The following is an 11,386-nucleotide window of genomic DNA, read 5'->3' as shown; positions in this document are numbered from 1 at the left end:
TCTCAGGATAAATAGATTTACAAAGAAGTCTTAAACTTCATTCAGTGTCTTATTGCTAGTAGAAATACAGATATTATTACTTTCAAACTATTCTTGTATATTACAGGTAAAAACCAATATTAGAGTTGTTATGAATGATTTTCAGAGTAAGTAGAATCCATGTAAGATTAAAGGTGAATTGGAAATAGTATGAACTTATGATTTTTCCTTTTGAAAAGTGTTTCTTATAACAGAAACAGACTCACAGATATAGAGAACAGACTTGTGGTTACAAAGGGGGAGGGGGGTGGGGAAGGGAAGGATTGGGAGTTTGGGATTAGCAGATGCAAACTATTATATATAGAATGGATAAACAACAAGGTCTTACTGTATAGCACAGGGAACTATATTCAATATCTTGTAATAAACCATAATGGAAAAGAATATGGAAAAGAATATATATATCTATATATGTATAACTGAATCACTTCGCTGTGCAGCAGAAATTAACATAGTAAATCAACTATACTTCAATAAAATAAATTTTTAAAAAATAAGTAAGTACATTTCAGGAAAAAAAATGTTTCTTATATCCCAACAAGGAAAATTTTACATTTATTGAAGAAGGAAAAAAAATTTACTTGCTTTATCCCTTGAAAAGTCCTAGAAGTAATGATAATCGTGTACCAATGAGCACCTTTAGCGTTCATATTGTACTTTTAATACATCATTTCCAATTAAAAGGAAGGACATTCTTTGGAGGAATGCCAGATGTCAGGTCTGGGGCTAGAAATGTGCATGATGAGCCTGGGACACCCTGTTGTGCCAGAAGCTATTAAAGTCTAAAGTCTAATGGGACAAGTCAAAGGGAAAATGCTATCAGCATAAAGGAGCTTCTACTGGCTGAAAAAGGGACAATCTGAGCATCGGAAAAGAGTAAGACAAGTACAATTGATTGAAATTCATTGATGACCTATAAATCTTTTTCATTATTAGACATAACTAATTGAGTATTTGCAATATAATGAAAGAATTGAGCATTTATCCTGCCCTTCCTGAAAGAATTACATTTAGTGGTGTCTTAGTCTGGCTTACCCCCTTGAAAGCTGAACCTGGGACAAGGGCTTACTTTTAGGTAGTATATTTTGGACAGCATTCTCAGGAAACAGCAGCGGATGACTAGGAGAGTGAAACGGCAAGTCAATACAAGGGTGTTCTTGAGTTAGTCATCACAGTGGGCAATAAGGCCTTGAGCCTGCAGGGACTCCTTGAATTGCTATGTAGAATATACCTCATAATTGTCAGCTTGATGCAAGAGAGGAGCAGTTATCAACCAGCTTCCATGGCCCATTGATCAATATTTTCCCCTTGGGACCTTAGCCCCGTCACATTTCTAAGCTGTCCTGTGAGTGCTAGCAGATGTCCCACCTTCATGGAGTCAGAGGAACTTGGGGGTAGAACGTGAGATGTATGAGGAGAGATGCTGTCAGGTTACACCTGCAGGAAGCAGGTTGCTTCAGCAGTGGCTGTAGTAGGAGGCAGGCTGAGAGGATGTGAAACTGGGAACAACTGCCTCTTCTAATGTGGTAACCAAATAGCTCAGGCTGGTGAAAGAAAGTTTATAACACAATTCCACCTAATAGAAGGGGAATAAAGGATAGGATTAGGAAATCACCATATTGTAATTCCTTACGAAATAATCAATTCAGGCAACAATCATCAGTAGATGAGAGGTTGGTGGGGAACTTTGCAATGGAGGCCTCAGGCTGACACCACCTGCAACCACTAACCACTGACAGCATCACTAGGAGTGGGGAGTCCACATAGTTGTGCCTCCTGGTGTGGTGCATTATGAAGTATACAAAACTACCTATGAAATATTCTTGCCCATATAGTTGAATCTAAATCTCCTCAAGCCTGTAGGTCTAACTTCCAATTTTCTAGAAACATAGGAGGGAGACGAACAAGTGAAATAGCTTCACAAGGAAGCAAACAGACCAATCCAGCATGTAAGATATTCTACAACTGACTGAATTTATTTAACAAGACAAGAGGGTAAAATGGGAATGAGTACAAGGACTCCTCTAAGTTGAAAGATTTTTAAGGGGCATACCAAACCAAATGTAATGTGTAGACTTTGTTTAAATCCTGATTCTATCAAACCAACTGTAAAAAAGTAAGTTTTGAGACATTTAAAGAAATCTGAGCCATAGTTTTGATATATTAGATATTGCAAAGGAATTATTAATTTTATGTGTTAGTCTGCAAGAAAAATGTCCGTATTTTTAAGTGATACATACTAAAGTATATAGGGATAGAATAATGCAGTGTCAGGAACTTGCTTTATGACATTTCAGGAGGGGAAAAAATAGATAAAGCAAGTATGCTAAAATCTAGAAAGTTGTTGATTTAGGATGATGAGTATATGGTATTTGTTATTCAATTTCATGTAGGATTGAATATTTTCATAATTAAAAAAATTTTAAGAGGCAAGTAAATATCCTCATCCCTTTTTTATAAATGGAAGGAAGTCAAATGAATCGCCCAAAGTCATAAAGCTGGAAAGTGGTAGAGCTAGATTTAAAGCTCATCTCACTCCTTCCCCCGTATCCTGTTGTCTTCAGAACTGAATGCATTTATTTATTTATTTGTTTATTTTCCAGCTTCAGGTACACATAATTGCTTCTTAACACACTTTCATCATTGGTCCATGCATTGTTCTTTTTTATTTTATTATGGTGGTAGGCAGCCTCTAAGATGGTGCCCAGTGACCCCTGCATCCGAATAGTCGTACCTTGTGTGGTCCCCTTCCACTTTGTCTCAAGGTTGGTATGTGTGATCAATAGCATGCAGCAAAAGTGATGGTGTGTTAATTCAATATTAGTTTTATGAAAGACATTGCAGCTTCCCTCTTGGTCTCTCTCTCTCTCATATTCTCTCTGTCTCTGTCTGTCTCTTTCTCTCTCTCATTACTTGCTATAGTGGGGGAAGCCATGTTATGAGCAGTCCTATGAAGAGGCCCATGTATTGAGGAACTGAGCCTTTTGCCAAGAGCCATGTGAGTGAGCCATCTTGGAAGCAGATCCTCCAGCTCTTTTAGAGCCTGCAGCCCTGACTCACAGCTTTACTGTAACCTCGTGAGAAACTCTGAGCCAAACCACCCAGCGAAGATGCACCCAGATGCCTGACCCAAGGAACTATGTGAAATAACAAATATTGTTTTAAGTTGCTAAATTATAGGATAATTTGCTTTGCTACAATTAAAAAACTATAAATCTTTTATAAATTATAATTACAAATATATAATTCATAATTTTAAATCCTTGTAAAATATATATAGTGAACCCACCACCGGCACAAGCACTAGAATACTGACAACAGCTTACTTCTGACAGTGTGGCCTTCCTCCATCCCATTCTCCTTACTTCCTAATCCAAGGTTACCTTTATCCTTAATTTGTATTTATCATTCCCATGATTTTTAAGACACGTAGTTTAATACTATATGTATTCCTAAAAGGTATATTATTTAGTTTGTTATTTTTAGCTTAAAAAGGAGATCCAATGCTAGATGTAATTTTCTGTGACCTTTTTTATTTACTCAACATTGTTTTCCTGAGATTCACCCATATTGATGTTTATAGTGGCAGTTCATTTGTTTTGACTGTTGTTTAATATACATACCACACTTTATCCCTTCTCCTGTCTATGGACATTTGGATTGCTTCCAGATGTTTTTCTTTTTTCTGTTACAACAATGTTGCCATGAGGAGGTTTACAAATGCCTCCAGGTTCACATGTTAAAAAAGTTTACATATAGCATTGGAATTACTGGGTTGTAGGATATGTGAATATTCAACTTTAATAGATAATGCCCAACAGCTTTCCAAAGTGGCTTTTCCAATTTACACTTCCACCAGCTATTTACGAGAGATCCTGTTGATCACTCCCTCTCAACATTTGATATTGTCAGACTTCTTAAAATTTACAACAAATGGGTATAAAATGGAATCTCATTACAGTAGGAATCTGCATTTCCCACATCACTGAATGTCCTCTCCATCTTACAGATTAACCTTCAAAGATGATGTGGGAGAGTATATATGACTATAATTCTTCATTTTAATTTTCCTTCTCAAATCCTCCCCATGTTCACATGTTCTTTCTTGACATCTAATGATCTGAGTGTTTTACCTTAGAACAACTCTAATTAGGGAGGAAATGGACCAAGACGGCTCTCCTTTTTTCCTAGTTTCTCTCCCTACAGAACAGCAATGTGGAATTGACTAGCAATGCTGCTAGTTAATGTCACACTAGGATTAGCTCAGTGGGTGGGGGAAAAACTTGGTCCTTCTCTTTTACAAAGACTCCTTCCAGGAGACTATTTTCTTTTAGGAACTTGGAATGGAAAAAAAAAAAATCTGCTGAGACGGTTTTTGCTTGAACATAGACAGCATTAAAAACAGTTAGCAACACCATACCGAGAGCTCTGCCGCGCATGCTCCCACTGCTTTGGTTTCCATCTCTAACTTTGTTTCCTGCCCCTGGGTGCCCTCCTCACTTTCTTGGAAGCCCAGCTTAATTTTCAAAGGATGTTTGTAAAGTTTATCTGTATTTCTGGATGTCTATAGTAGAGACGTTTTCTGTTCTCTAATTTACCATAAAGGTCTGATCTGGAAGTTTCCACCCTCATTGTCCTCTCTTTCTCTTTTCCTTCACTTAAAAAATAAATTAAACTTTTTATTTTGGAATAAATTTAGATTTACAGAAAAGTTGAAAAAAAATGGCTAGCAATCTGAGTTCAACAGTTCTGTTCTGAATCACTGTATGACCATAGGCTAGTCATTAACCCTTCTGAGTTTAAAATTACAAATCTGTAAAACAAAAGTAAATGATCTCTGAGGTCCAGTTAAGTATCAAAACGTTTTTATTCCATGATTGAAATTAACTAGTAGACTAATCTGGTCCTTATGGTCATTTCAGTCTTTCTCTGTCTCTCTGATCCAAACAACCCAGTTGACCTTGGCATTAACATAGGTTGTAACACCAGGCCCATAAGGAAGATTTCAGAGAGGACCCTATCATTCTTCTTTAATGGTTCTGTTTGTCATTGCATCCCCACTCTTAATACAGTGTCTGCTGAAGAATAGACACCACATAGATATTTGTTGGTCAGTTGAATGAATACTGAATGAATGAGCTGGGCCTTTATTCTCCATTCCTTTCTTTACTCCATCATCACACTCAAGTTCAGAAGTTATTTTAGTTGTATTTTATTTATGATAAGATCAGTAAACCCAGAGCAAAGAATATCTCCATGACTACAAATTCAGCTAGTTCTCCATTGCCACTTAAACATTTCTCATGAAGACCAAAAAGTCACCATAACTAACTGAATCAAAATCTCTGGACTTGAGGACCAGGTATCAGTATTTTTCAAATACTCTTCAGGAGATTCTAATATGCAGCCAGGGTTGAGAATAAATATTCTAGAAAAATGATAATCTAACCATTTTTACTATTATTTCTTGTTGGTTCTCTCTCTCTCTCTCTCTCCCTTCCTATCTACTTTCTTTCCTTATTTTCTTTCTTTTTTAAGAAAAATAAATATATAGGTCAGACTTCATCCCCTAAGTTTCTAGAGAAATTGTGATAGAATTCTACATATAGAAGAATCCTCCTTTTGTTGCATAGAATGCATACATAGGTAACATCAGGCAGAAGGGGGTCGAGACATACTGCATTTGTTATACATAGAAAGGTTGACAACATCAAATTATAGAGTTGTCAAGGCATCTTATCAGTAACTGCTGCCCTGTAGTAATAAATATAACTCCTAAATTACCTGAAAATATTTTCTCTGTCTTAAGATGCAGCTTTCTTCTAAAATTGGAAAATGGAAAATTCAAGGATGGATGTGTCTATGGATGAACAATCAAATCAGTATGGTCAGTTAATTCTAAAAAATCACTTTTTACAAATTTACTGAAACAACTCAGTCAAGCCATTCTTTTCATAAGTCCAATGACCAAGTCAACTAGATAAGTCAATTTGAAACCCCATGTAGACTCACACTAATTCTTATCTAGAAATAGCTATTCAAAGTCCCCCAAATTAAAGTCATCATATGCAAAGGCTATTATGGTGTGGCCCATAGATAAATATATCTTTAAAAACTATTTTTTCCCAAATAAAGATAACGTGTCTGAAATGAGAGGGAGAAAGAGAAAGAGATTCCGTTATTAAACCTGGAAATACAGAAGCAGTGGTATCAACTTGCTGGGCTGAAGAAAATTTGCGAAAGACCATCTGAGATCAGATGATTAGGAAAAAATCATGTAAGGTCATTTCCCAACAGCTGACATCCACATAAAAGAGATGTCATTGTCAACTACTACGGTGTCAGAGCTCTTTCTCAAAAGTACCGTGGTTTAAATCAATCAGAAGAGCTCGCTGTGATGTTTTCTGTTCTTTGAAATCATGCCATAAGCAAACATCTGTAATAAATATGTTTGAGTATTATAGGGCTGGTATGACTACGTTGGGAGTAATAGGTTTGAAGTGCATAACAAAATAAAAGGAACATGCTGATGTCAAAGGGAGTAAGAGTTGCTTTATTTTTCTAAGAATAAAAGAGACTGGGTTCCCAAAGTCTAAACAAAGAACAACTCTACAAGACACTCTTTCCATGGAGAGTGACAGAGCTTGGTGATTAAGGGATCAAACACAAGAGCCAGATTCCCTGCATTTGAATCCCAGCCTTACTATTAACCAATAGTGCAAAACTGGGCAAATTATGTAATTTACTCTCAGTGCTGTGGTTTTCTTAGTTGTAAAATGGGAAGAACAATATTACCTATATTAATGGGTAATTTTGAATATTAGCATGAGTTCATAAAGATAAAGTACCTAGATCAGTGCCTGGCAAATAGGGAACTTACATCACAAACACTCATCGTTCTCCACTGTTCAGCCATAGGTCCTCCCAACTTCAAATCAGTAAAAAATATAGATATAAAGTGCTTTTGTTTCTTATACTTCTAGGAGAATGGCTATTTTTAACTCCAGAACAAATCATACAATTTACCCACATAGCATACACATGTGCGTACAAAAGACAATTGAAACGCTGTGTTGCTTGTGAATATTATGGTGATGTGTTGTTTTAAGGGTGTTAAAAGTTATAGGGCTTAGAACTTACTTTATTTCAGGTAGAAATCCATTCACTTTTGAAGCCCTCTTTTGAATTATTAGATTTCTCTTACAGAGGTCTTTTTGTGATATTTTTAAATGGGTATTTTTTTTACTTTTTATTACTTTCTATTATAGTTTTCAAACTTTACACAAAAGTAGAAAAAAAAGGATAATGAGACCATATGTACTTATTATCTGGTTTTGGCAGTTATCCACATTTTTCACTCCCCTTCCCAACAGTGCTGGAGTATTTTGAAACAACTCCCAGATATCATATTTTGCCTCTAAATATTTCAGAATTTATTTACAAGAAATGAAGCCTTCCTTTTTAAAAAGTAATCACAATACAATTGCACCTAACAAAATGACCAAAATTCTTAACATTCAAATTGTCTCAAAAATGCCTTTATATGGGTGATTTGTTTAAGTTAAGATCTGAACAATGTGAAACGGGTAGTTTAAGTTGTAGCTATTTGGTTTTATATGTTGGAAGATGTTTCAGCTTCATACTTTTTCTAAAGGGAAATGAATGACCACAGCTGCAATTTGAAGTTGAAATCATCATAATAATAGAGGAGAGAAAGCTAGAGTAAGAAGTGGGAGTCTCACAGTAGGTTTGGGCTTTACTTGTAACACTGACCCAGGGGTCTATTTCATGACAGTAGATTCTTTTGCTATCGTAGAAAGAAGAAAAACAATTCTTCTAAAGTACTTGTGATATAGGAAGCATATGGAGTTTAAAAAACAGCCTGTCTGTGGGCATTCCAAGACACTGAAGCTGAATGAACTGGTCAACATCTCAATCTTTGAAGTCCCCTGGGCATAGAACTCTCTCCTGTTTTTCATTTATCCCAGGCTGTAAGAGAGACAGTCTTTTCTTTAAAAATATTTCCAAAGGATTTGTTGGTGATATTTGCACCTTCTTTCTCATATTTTATAATCATGTCTCAGGTTTTTTTTTTCTCTGCAGGGCTGTTTGCATGCCTCTTAAGGCTCGAATCTAATGTTTTTATTGGACCTCATTGTTTTTAATATTGATTTAATACGACTGCCATTGAAGGCCCCAAGCGTTTTTACAAGGAGACACTTTATAATTCCTTTATAGGTTACTTGTAATTATCAGAATAAATGAGATATCCCTTTCAAAGGAGGTGGATAGGAAATAAGTAACAAAGGTAGTATTTATATAGATAAAATGTTAACATATTGGTACGGTGTGGGGGGAATCCAAAAATAAATGAACCCACATCCTTCTGTGGATTGCTACAGTATAACCTCTTGCAGCTATGAAAGCTAGTGAGAAAATCATCTTTATTGATTAGGAACTCAAAATAGTCTTTTATCTTGCATACTTCTTTTCCTCGGGTCCCATTTATTATTGTAAAATTACCACTGCTTCTATATTTCTCTTTATAATGCCTTTTGGAGTATGGTTTGTTAAAACTGTATAGAGTGATAGTTAAGATACTAGGCTCTGGAATCAGGCTAGATCTAAATCTTGGTTCTATCACTTCCTAGCTGAATGTCTTTGGGCAAGTCACTTAACCTTTCTATGCTTTGGTTCATTCATCTGTAAAATGGGTGTAAAATACCTATATACCTACCTTATTATAAAATATTTTTGATTATAGTTCAGCAAATATTCACTCCCATCTCCCTTGGGGTATGACCCCCACTCCGCCCCACTGATGTTGGTCTTGGTCATGGAATACTGGTAGAAGTGACAGTGTGCCAGTTCCATGCCTGGTAGCATGTGTTTTCACTTGCCCTCTTGTTCTCCTAACGTCACCATGAGGAGCATATGCCTCAGGTAGCTGTTCTTCCCAAAATAATGAGACACTTATGGAGCAGATCTAACCTAACATGCACCCTGGAGCCAGTCTCCCCTGCCCACAGCCTGAATTAAAGCTGTGCAGCAGAGCTCAGCCTAGATCATCCAAACAGCTGGCCTGCAGAAGGATGAAAAAGAGAATAAATGCCTGTTGCTGCAAGGTACTGGATTTTGGGGTGGCTGTTACAAAGCATTATTGCAGCAGTAGCTGACTAATACATAAGAGTATTGTGAGGAACAACTAAGATAGTTTAGATAAATCATTTAGCCTAGTGCTAGGCATATAGTCAGTGCCCTGCTCAATTAATGTTTACTATTATTATTATCATAATCATCACTTTCATTTTTTTTCTGGATAAAAATATCCAAATTATATATTGTGATTAACTTATACATATTCAGTGTTACACCATATACAGTGAACAATGCTCTGAGTTAGGACCTACACAGCTCCTGGCATTGGCGATAGTTGGTGCTTGTTCTGGCAGATGCTGACACCTCTGAAACTCTGTGGCTCATGTGGTTCCACCTCTTCCCTCCTTCAGCCTATTCAGTCTCTTATCTAGTTTGGAGAATATGAAAAACCTGTTTCACAAGCATACATTTAAATATTTCGTCTTATGTTTATGCCAGTGGCTACTGAACTCCATTTTTGCTACCTTTGCTCTCTGTTGGCCTCCAAATAATAGAATACTAATATCTAGTATATGGGCTATGGAGGGGGACAGATAGAGAAGGAAGTCCTCTGGGATATAAGTAAGGAAATTATATGAGGTGTAAGGAGTGGGGACAGATGAGAAGTAATGAAAAGTCCCAGCTTGCCTTTTATTTAGTTTGAACTTTGCTTGCTATATAAATTTTAGTTTCCATTACAGTTAATACCTAAGGTTATCCTGTTACATATAATGTGTTAAAAAGAAAAGGTGTGTATCAAGAACTCTCACTAAAAATATGAACTCACATTATCATGTATATGAACCCACATCATCATGTACATAAAATCAAGTCAACAAATATTTATTGGGCACTTGCAATATATCTTTGCTGATATGTGATAACATATAATACATACCATATTTTTTGATCCTAAGACACACATTGGTCCACATTTTAACACCTCTGAAACCAACATGCAGCTTACAATTGATGGTATGTGGTAGGTTAATTGTCATAGCTTTTGTTGTGATTATCGATATCTCATTGGCTTACTATGAAACCTATTTCTTATTCACATTATGTAGGGCTGTGGGTTGGCTGTGGCTCCACTGGCCTTTGCTCTGGTCGGTTTGACCGGGCTTGGCTTACCTCTGCACAGCTACATATGTCGTTCTAGAATCCAGGTGGAAGGACTAGCCACTTTCTGGGACTATTCTACCATTATCTCACGGTTGAGGGAAGGAGCAAAAGCTGAATCTAACCTCACAGGCACATTTAAAGCTGCCTGGATATGGCCTTTGTCATGTCGATTCACATTCAGTTGGTCAAAGCAAGTCACATGGTCAATCCTGACAATGGAGCAGGGGAAGTATACTCCATCCACCCTGAGGCTGGGAAGGGGCTGTGGGCACAGAGGAATAATAACGCAATGTACCACAGCAGCATTTTTTCTTTTTTCATGGTACATAAAACAATGGTGTGTCTCACAATAGCTGGCATCTTAGAGGCCATGTAATACGATAATCTATATTAGGATTTAAGAGAATCTGTTCTTTAGGCATAATATTTTTATGAGCTCGTTTTTACTTTTCTCTAGTTGGGTTTTAAAGGCTAAAGGCAGAGATTCATTTACTGTTTCTGTGTTTCTATTTCCTCATTAAATCAGAACACTTAATATGAAGGTATAAGAGACTTATTGACATCCTTTTGTTAATCCTGAGTTAAGTCATTATTGTTACCTAACTTACCCTAATTTCAGCAGATAAAGGAGGCTGAATTATGAAAAGTGATCCAAGGACTAGGCTCTTGACATCATTTATCATCAATTCATTTGTTAACTTATTTGCACAACAGATACTTATAGAGCACCTACTACGTGCAGGCACTTTCCTGGCACAGGAGATTCAGCGGGAAATAAGGCAGACAAGAGTCTTGATCTTATGGAGATTGTATTCTAGTGGAGAGTGACAGACAACAAACAGATAAGTGAGAAAATTTAAGATGCTGAGAGTACCATGAAGAATAGAACTCATTCATGATTATGTAATAGAGAACAACACAGGGGTAGGTGTTTTAGATGAAACAATGAAACCTGGTAGCAGGGAGTCAGCCATGGGGGACTCCTGGCTGGGGAAAGTATTCCAAGCAGAGTGAACAGCAAGTGCAAAGACCTCAGGGTAGTAGAAGAGAAGAAAGAAGATCAATGTGGCTAGAACGTGGTAAACAA

Source organism: Delphinus delphis, chromosome 14 (genome assembly GCF_949987515.2).
Source record: "Delphinus delphis chromosome 14, mDelDel1.2, whole genome shotgun sequence".
NCBI classification, from domain to species: Eukaryota; Metazoa; Chordata; class Mammalia; order Artiodactyla; family Delphinidae; genus Delphinus; species Delphinus delphis.
This window is presented reverse-complemented; position numbering follows the sequence as displayed.